The 10,030-nt window shown below is 45.3% G+C and overlaps 1 non-coding gene across 1 annotated transcript; it reads right to left on the bottom strand.

The window, feature by feature from the left end:
- Nucleotides 1-2,091: 2,091 nt before the first annotated feature.
- LOC128416810 (small nucleolar RNA SNORA17) lies at nucleotides 2,092-2,175 on the bottom strand. The gene has a single exon (XR_008331324.1). It is a non-coding gene; the product is annotated as a small nucleolar RNA SNORA17 (small nucleolar RNA).
- Between the last annotated feature and the right edge of the window lie 7,855 nt (nucleotides 2,176-10,030).

Here is a 10,030-nt window from a genome sequence, read left to right on the forward strand (position 1 = left end):
GTCAGACAGGGATGTGGGGCTGAATGTGGATGAGCTAGCTTATGCTGAATCTAAAGAAGAATGGCAGTAGCTCACTCATCTTAGTCAGACGAGGTGCTTTTGGTATTTGTAGCTTGGGCATAGTTGTGGCTGTGTTGCCAAAGGGGTTTCACCCAGGGGCGTAGGAAGGGGGGCAGTGGGGGCAGACCACCCAAGGTGCCCTCACTGACATTTGGCACGCCACTTGCCCGCGACTCCCATGCCTGCCCCTCGCTGTTGGGGTAAGGGGGAGCTGCGCTGCTTTGCCGACAACATTCCCTCCTTCCCCCTTCATTTTGACAGCTTGGGGAGGCTTGGGAGTGGGCGGCGTGCCAAATGCATAGCTGTCAACCGTCCCTTATTTGGAGGGAAAGTCCCTTATGCCAGTGCCGTGTCCCGCTGCTGTCCCTTATTGATGATGTCCCTTAAATTTCCCAGGTTTCAAAGGAAGCAGCTCCTCTCCCTCCCTCCCTGCCGGCAACTGTGTTGCTTGGCTGCGTTGCTCACCCAATAAGGAGTCTAAGAACGACGGGGGGGTGGAGCTTGCATGCCTTGTGTCGATCAAATCGGCCGCGTTGCCTGGGGACTCGCCTTTGCTCAGCACTTCCCAGCAGAGAGGTGACGGTGGTTTTCCTTGCTGCATCCCCTTTGCCGGGTTGCTGTGCTGTGGGAACCACCACTTGAGGCTTCGTTTGGCTGCTGGCTGCGCTTTCTGCCTTTGGCTTGGAGGGGTTCAGAAGTTGAACATACCTGTGCTTGGAAAATCCCTTATTTTGGCTGCTGATCCCTTATTTTCAAGGCTGCTGGTCCCTTATGTTCAAATGACAGCTATGGCCAAATGTCCTCCATGGGTGGCCCGATCTGCTCCTGTGAGTGGCTCACTTCACCCCAGCTGCAGGGCACGTGTGCCGCTCTGGGCACCTGAACGGCTATCCCATGCCTGGGAGGGCACCCTCCACACCACGCCCCCCTCGGGAGCACACCCGCCCTGGGCAGTGTGGGCGCATGCTCCGCCACTGGTTTCACCAACCCAGATCGGAAGAGAATAACATGACCATCTTTGTCACATTCAGATTTTGTAATCACCCTTTATGCGTCTACCCTTAATGTGCTCTGTGTATCTTTAGTCATTCTTCAGCTTGTGCAGGAAATAATAATAATAATAATAATAATAATAATAATAATTAATAATAATAAATTTTATTATTTTATTATTTATACCCTGCCCATCTGGCTGGGTCCCCCCAGCCACTCTGGGCAGCTTCTAACAAAACACCAAAATCCAATAACCTATTAAACATTAAAAGCTTCCCTAAACAGGGCTGCCTTTAGATGTCTTCTAAAAGTTTGGTAGTTATTTTTCTCTTTGACATCTGGTGGGAGGGTGTTCCACAGGGTGGGCACCACTACCGAGAAGGCCCTCTGCCTGGTTCCCTGTAACTTGGCTTCTCGCAGCGAGGGAACCGCCAGAAGGCCCTCGGCGCTGGACCTCAGTATCCAGGCAGAACGATGGGGGTGAAGAAGCTCCTTCAGGTATACTGGACCGAGGCTGTTTGGGCTTTAAAGGTGAGCACTAACACTTAGAATTGTGCTCGGAAACGTACTGGGAGCCAGTGTAGGTCTTTCAAGACTGGTGTTATATGGTCTCAGCAACCGCTCCCAGTCACCAGTTTAGCTGCCGCATTCTGGATTAGTTGGAGTCTAAGAGTGTCCTTCAAAGGTAGCCCCACATAGAGCGCATTGCAGTAGTCCAAGCAGGAGATAACCAGAGCATGCACCACTCTGGCGAGACAGTCCGCGGGCAGGTAGGGTCTCAGCCTGCGTACCAGGTGGAGCTGATAAGCAGCTGCCCTGGACACAGAATTGACCTGTGCCTCCATGGACAGCTGTGAGTCCAGAACAACTCCCAGGGTGCGCACCTGGTTCTTCAGGGGCACAGTTACCCCATTCAGGATGATCCATCATCCTCTGCTCCTCCGACGTGTGTCTGTGACTCAAGCTGCAGAGCAGACATGAGCACACATTACTCAGCAGTGTAAACTGCACAACAGATGAGGCTTGAGGTGTGGACACAATGCGAAGCTACGCATTTATTGTACATAAATCAGGACAAAGAAAACATGGCTTCTCTCCTTGCCGTCTTCTCAGAGAGACAGTAAAAACAAAAGCAATACAGATTGGAAGTTCCGCTCACACCAGCAATCTGTGCTGGAATGTAAACAGACATGTGACATGCAACAATCCACATATCTGCAGCAAAGGGTGGAATAGAATTCCCAACAAAACCCACCCCATTCCTTTCTCCCTTATGTGTGACTGGTTGACATGAGCTGGTGTCAAGAACAGTAAAGCAATCCACTTGGAGGCAGTAGCGTAGCATGTGGGGGGTGGGTCCGTGGCCCTGGGCGCATTTTTTAAGAGAGCAACCAGGAATCCCCATGGCAAGCTCCCTCATCAAGGCCAGAGCCATGGGAGAGAAGGCTGAACCTTAGGGGCTCGGGTGCCAGAGTCTCCTTCTTGCGGCCGGCAAAGGGATGCCCGCTGGCACCCCCTAGGAGGGAGGAAGAGGGTGTGACACAGGGGTGGAAGCAGCAGAGAGGGTGTGGCAGCATCACCGCAACTCTCTTCCACTAGGCTCAGGCATGCAATGGAGTTGTGGAGTCAGCTTCCACCCGCGACGGCTCAATGCCACCAACCAGCAGCAGTTCCACTCCTGGGTCAGACTTGTCCCAGGGGCGGAAGTGGCTGAGAGGAGGGAAGACGGTGGCAGCATCTCTGCCCCTTTCCTCTGCTGGGTTCTGAGGCATGAGTGTCCTCACCACACCACTTTGTGAGGCTGAGATTGGGCAGTCCGACCCCAGCCTCACAAAGCCATGCCAGGGTGGCGTAGGTGTGTCTGATCAGACTGATTTGAGGCAGTGGCATTGACTGGGCCGATGCGGCTGCCTCAGACTCCCTCTGTGCCCCCACCCCTGGCATGCGTGGTTCAACACGCACCCAACCCCGGCAGCAGTAGCATATGCAAAACCTGACTTTGACCCACTGACTGAGCTTGGCCCAGGCCCCACTGTCATAAGTTGCTTGCAAACGGTCCCTGGTTAAAACTCTCTAGGTAGGGTTAGGAAAGACTCTTGTCTGAAATGCCAGAGATTTGCTGCCCATCAGTTTACAGGGGTCAGCAAACTTTTTCAGCTGGGGGCCAGTCCACTGTCCCTCAGACCTTGTGGGGGGCCGGACTACTTTTTTTGGGGGGGGGGGAGAAATGAATGAATTCCTATGCCCCACAAATAACCCAGAGATGCATTTTAAATAAAAGGACACATTCTACTCATGTAAAAACACGCTGATTCCCGGATCATCCACGGGCCGGATTTAGAAGGCGATGGGGCCGGATCTGGCCCCAGGGCCTTAGTTTGCCTACCCATGGTTTAGACAATATCGAGCAAGATGAATCCGTGATCTCACTTGGTGTAAAGGAGGTAAAAGGTAAGGGACCCCTGGACAGTTAAATCCAGTCAAAGGCAAATATTGGGTTGTGGCACTCATCTCGCTTTCAGGCCGAAGGAGCTGGTGTTTGTCCACAGACAGATTTGCGGGTCGTGTGGCCAGCAGGACTAAACCGCTTCTGGCGCAACAGAACACCATGACGTAAGAACGCAGGTGGCGCTGTGGTCTAAACCACTGAGCCTCTTGGGCTTGCCGATCAGAAGGTCAGCAGTTTGAATCTGCACGACGGGGTGAGCTCCCATTGCTCTGTCCCAGCTCCTGCCAACCTAGCAGTTCAAAAGCACCTCAAAGTGCAAGTAGATAAATAGGTATCACTGCGGTGGGGAGGTAAATGGCATTTCCGTGCGCTCTGGCTTTCGTCATGGTGTCCTGTTGTGCCAGAAGCAGTTTAGTCCTGCTGGCCGCATGACCCGGAAAGCTGTCTGTGGACAAATGCTGGCTCCCTCAGCCTGAAAGCGAGATGAGCACCGCACCCCATAGTCTCTTTTGACTGGACTTAACCATCCAGGGGTCCTATACCTTTTTTACCTTAAAGGAGCTTTCTGTTTTCATGTTGTTGATCCCAGAGGGGCAGATCCTTGCACACACCTTGCATTAATGTTGTATTTCACTTCCAAGGGTCCTTGCAATAGACAGAGCTACCTTACTCCCTCCCCCCCAATCATGATGACAGGCATTTTGATAGCTAATAACCATAATATAAAATTTAGTGATATAACCTCACTGCAGGATATTAGGGATGGGGGTGGCAGTGGGGACTGTCATTATAGCCAGAAAAACGCCAAAGAAGAAACCCTGTAATTAGACTAATTTAGCATCTCCTCTTTATTGAGACGGCATGCTGTGCATTTACAGAAGTCAGTGGGAAATACAGCTCAGTGCTTTGGTATAATACACCTGTCTAAAGTGCATTATATTTGTGCCTCCTCGCTTTCGTTTGCTCATAACCTATAATAATTTTTGAGGCCATGATGCATTATTAAATATGATTGGATCAATAGCGCAGTTGCTGCAGAGCAGTCGGAACATGATACATCATTCCAATAAAACATCAGTACATGAGGTCCTTTTAGTCCTTCAGGTGGATTAAAAAGGCTGCATTATATTTAGGACATAATTTTCCTTTATGTATGCCAATGCATGAATCTGAAATGGTCCTCTTCGTTGTATAATGAAGAACATAAAAGATGATCATTTGGATCTGTTGGGACCAAGATTTAATGGGACAGTACAGAGCAGGTTGAAGGAAAAATAGGACCTGCTCTGCCCCTAAATACATCTAGAGAGGTGTCTGTTAGGGAAGTAAAACAAGCAGGCAAATCCCTTCTTGAGTTGGTCTGAGCATTCAGGTGGGTTATACAGGTGCAGAACCAAACTTCCAAACCCTACAGTGGTTAGAGAGTCAGACTAGGACTTCTGAGACCAGGGTTCAAGTCCTCATTCATCCATGAAGCTCACTGGGTGACCTTGGGCCAGTCACTGTGGCCTTTCAGCCTAATCTACCCCACAGGGTTGTTGTGGGGATAAAATGTGGGGGAGGGCCTTGTATGTCACCTTGAGCTCCTTGGAGAAATAGATGGGGAAATAAATAAAAATTCTGTGTGCCAGGGACCCTGGCAAGCAGGGTTTATCATGGTTCCGTCAAGGAAAATGGTGGGCAAACTTCTCCCAGGGCCTGAAGTGGAAGTGATGTGGTTAAGCCAGACTCAGTTATGTTCACTTGAAGATAAGTAGAGTAGCTATAGGTCTAGGTGAAGGGGCATAGGATGGCATCCCACCCCATTTTGAGCAGTGGCTTGCCTGGAAGAGCAGGAAATGTAGAATATTTCTTGAAAAACAAATTCCCTATAGAGCAAAGTTTTTAATGTTTGATGTTTTGTTGGAACCTGCCCGAATGTCTGGGGCAACCCAGTCAGATCAGTGGGGTACAAGCAATAATAAATAATAATAATAATAATAATACTACAATGGTACTTCAGGTTAAGAACTTCATTCTGGAGGTCCGTTCTTAACCTGAGGTACCACTTTAGCTAATGGGGCCTCCCGCCGCCACCGCGCGATTTCTGTTCTCATCCTGAAGCAAAGTTCTTAACCCAAGGTACTATTTCTGGGTTAGCAGAGTCTGTAACCTGAAGCATCTGTAACCTGAAGTTTCTGTAACCCAAGGTACCACTGTAATAAATAAATAAAAAATAGGCATTTCACCTCCTTTGAAACTGCAGGAAAGCGATAGATGTCTTCTAGGACATTCTCTCAATTAGTACATGAGCAGATGGAGTCAACAAGTTTGGTTTTTTATTCTGTGTAAACAGAATGTGCACCATACAATATATCCCAGAATCTTTGCAGCCTACCACAGAGCCTATCCACTTTCGTAATACTAGGGCTGCCATACGTCTGGGATTAATAACAGGGATGTGCCATATCACTAAAGTCCATATGTGCAAGCGCTTTTATGCTCTTACCCTATTAATTTTCTTGAAGAATTCTGTCCTTTATTCCTAATCGGCCTTCAGCATTTCACCATGCCTCTGAGTTGATATGTAAGCTTGGGCTGGTGCATTGACTTTGCAAGGAGGACAGGAGAAGGGGGCGATTTTGCTGGCTCTCGGCCATTTCCTTCTGAATTCATGTGGACTTGCAGATTCTTGCAATAAAAGCCCCTAAGGCTTACATCTTCTGTTTTCTTCTCTATTTTAAAAGCACTGCCCAAGGCATGGTAGATTTTACTTATTAATTTCTTGGTTGCAAGTGTAGAAGTGGTGCCTGATTTTCTGCAGCATGCAGGGATGTCCATCTTTTTGGCATCGTAAGATTTAAATTAAGCTGCATTAAAAATAATTACTTCTCTTTCCTGTTAAAACAAAGCACATTCTTCTCTTGCCCTTCTCCAGAAGGTCATTTCCCTTGCTCAGGGTTTTTCTGACCGGGGATTTAAAAAGTTGCGTTACACTGAAAGAAATTGCTAAAGTTTTTAATTTGCCCTCTGGCAAAATTTGCATCTGTTCTGTACCATTGGGAAACAAAGGCCAATGAATGGAGTGGGAAAGTATCATGATTTACAGGATATCTTCTCTATTTGAAGGTGTCCAACTTGGGTGGGAAGAGGGCTGTACTGAGTCTCATTCAAAGCTCCTCCCACATATTATATTCTGCAATATATTCTGAACAGAAAGCAAAATTAATTGTAAATAATGTGGTAACAGAAGAGTTTAAGATTGAAAAAGGGACACGACAGGGGTGCCCTATCTCCCCATTACTTTTTATATCGGTCCTGGAGGTTTTGCTTAATATGATCAGGAGGGACCAGTTGGTTAAAGGGATTCAGGTCGGAGCTAAACAATACAAACTGAGAGCATTTGCAGATGACCTAGTACTTACATTGCAAGAGCCAGAAGCTAGCACGAAAAGAGTTTTGGAAATAATTCAAGAGTTTGGTCAATTGGCAGGATTTAAATTGAATAAGTTAAAGACTAAGGTATTGGAGAAAAATTTAACACAGATTGAAAAAGAAAGGTTTCAGAATGAGACGGGGTTGACTGTGGTTAAAAAAGTGAAATATCTGGGTGTGAACATGACAGCTAAGAATGTGAACTTATTCAAAGATAATTATGAAAAAACTTGGACAGAAGTGAAAAAAGATCTGGAGATTTGGTCAAATCTGAAGCTTTCCTTGTTAGGTCGAATTGCAGTTATAAAAATGAATGTATTGCCAAGAATGTTGTTTCTGTTTCAAGCATTACAAATTATGGACAAAATGGATTGTTTCAAGAAGTGGCAGAAAGATATATCTAAATTTGTCTGGCAGGGCAAGAAGCCCAGAATAAAATTCAAGATATTAACGGACTCAAAGGAAAGAGGGGGGTTTGCCCTGCCAGACTTTAAATTGTACTATGAAGCGGCAGCTTTCTGCTGGCTAAAAGAATGGCTGCTTCTTGAAAACACAGACATTTTGGATTTGGAAGGATTTAACAATATTTTTGGGTGGCATGCATATTTGTGGTATGACAAGGTTAAAGCGCACAAAAGTTTCAAAAATCATATTGTCAGAAAAGCACTATTAAATGTCTGGGTCAGATATAAGGACTTGCTGGAAAATAAGACTCCAAGATGGTTATCACCAATGGAAGCTAAGGCAGTTAAAAAGCTAAATATGGAGTCGAAATGGCCAAGATATTGGGAAATCTTGGAAAAGGAAGGGGACAAATTGAGATTGCAGAGTTTTGAAAAACTAAAAGGGAAGGTGAGAGATTGGTTACATTACCATCAAATAAATGAAGTGTTTAAATTAGACAGTAAAATAGGCTTCCAGGTGGAAAAATCAAAATTAGAGACTGAACTGTTAGAATCCAGTACTAAGAATTTGTCAAAAATGTATGATCTGCTGCTGAAATGGAATACACAAGATGAAATGGTAAAATCAAGTATGATTTAATGGGCTCAGGGCATTGGTCATAACATCATGTTTGCTGATTGGGAAAAGTTGTGGACCACCGGGTTGAAGTTTACGGCGTGTAACGCCTTAAGAGAAAATATAATGAAAATGATTTATAGGTGGTACATAACCCCAGTCAAGCTTGCAAAGATCTACCATTTGCCTGATAATAAATGTTGGAAATGTAAAGAAAAGGAAGGTACATTCTTTCACCTCTGGTGGACGTGCCCGAAGATTAAGGCATTCTGGGAAATGATTTATAATGAACTGAAAAAGGTATTTAAATATACTTTCCCCAAGAAACCAGAGGCCTTTCTCTTGGGTATTGTCGGCCAGGGGGTGTTAAAGACAGATACAATTTTTTTTATGTATGCTACAACAGCAGCTAGAATACTTATTGCAAAGTACTGGAAGACACAGGATCTACCCACACTGGAAGAATGGCAGATGAAGGTGATGGACTACATGGGTTTGGCAGAAATGACGAGCAGAATCCGAGACCAGGGAAGAGAAGCGGCGGAAGAGGAATGGAAGAAGTTTAAGGATTACTTAAAGAAATACTATAAAATTAATGACAGTTAGAATGATGTTGGGCTTAAAATAAATGGTTACTATTAGTAATGGTTAAGACAGAGAGAATAAGGATGATTAACATAAATTTATAGTAAAATAAGGGAAGATTCGCTGAATAATTGTAAGAACTTGGAATACAGAAACGGGAAGCAAGAGGAAGTCGAGGAAGTAAGGTTTAAGAAATTAGGATATGAAATGGTACTTGTTTTTTGTTCTGTTAATGTTTGTTGTTTGTTTTTGTATGTTTTGTTTGTGTTAATATAAAAATTGTTTAATAAAAAATATTATAAAAAAAAAACAAAGCTCCTCCCACATGTCCTTCTGATGGATCATTATTTGCATGTGTATTCAGAACTGAAATTCCAAACCAAAATTATATCACGTTTAACATCCAAGCATTGCGATTTTGCCCATTTTTTTGAATGTTAACAATATTACATTTGAAGTCTTTTTAATTGTGCATTTCAATGTGCATTGAACGACCTGCAGTGGTACCTCGGGTTACAGACGCTTCAGGTTACAGATTCTGCTAACACAGAAATAGTACCTCAGGTTAAGAACTTTGCTTCAGGATGAGAACAGAAATTGTGCCATGGCGGCACAGCAGCAGCTGGAGCCCCATTAGCTAAAGTGGTACCTCAGGTTAAGAACAGTTTCAGGTTAAGAACAGACCGCCGGAACGAATTAAATTCTTAACCTGAGGTACCACTGTATTACCAGGGTTATGTACTTTGTTGCGGCAGCTAGACTGGTGACTGGAGTGGCCGCTGAGACCATACAACACTGGTCCTGAAAGACCTACATTGGCTCCCAGTACATTTCTGAGCACAATTCAAAGTGTTGGTGTTGACCTTTAAAGCCCTAAACAGCCTTGGCCCAGTATACCTGAAGGAGCATCTCCACCCCCATCATTCAGCCCAGGCACTGAGGTTCAGCTCCGAGGGCCTTCTGGTGGTTCCCTCACTGTGAGTAGCCAAGTTACAGGGAACCAGGCAGAGGGCCTTCTCAGTAGTGGCGCCCGCCCTGTGGAACGCCCTCCCATCAGATGTCGATGACAAAAACTATCTGACTTTTAGAAGATATTTGAAGGCAGCCCTGTTTAGGGAAGTTTTTTATGTTTGATGTTTTATGACATTTTTAATATTCTGTTGGGAGCCACCCAGAGTGGCTGAGGAAACCCAGCCAGATGGGCAGGGTATAAATAATAAATAGTTATTATTATAAATATTATTTCTGGAAGAGAAATGTGAGTGCAACAGCAATCCTACACCTTCAGAAGTGAGCCCCAGTATGTTGAATGGAATTTAGGTAAGTGGTTATTGGGCTGCCGCAATGGTGAATGGATGAAATATAGTTTTCTGTGAGGTTTGCTTTACAAGCGTGCAGAGATGAATCCCCTGTTCCCGCTCCCTATTTCTGCTTTAAGTCGATGAGTCATTCAAGTGCTCATGAAGCATAAGGTTATTTAAAGTTATTCCTGACTGCTTTGTCAATAGA

This window comes from Podarcis raffonei, chromosome 6 (assembly GCF_027172205.1).
Source record: "Podarcis raffonei isolate rPodRaf1 chromosome 6, rPodRaf1.pri, whole genome shotgun sequence".
In the NCBI taxonomy this organism is placed as follows: domain Eukaryota; kingdom Metazoa; phylum Chordata; class Lepidosauria; order Squamata; family Lacertidae; genus Podarcis; species Podarcis raffonei.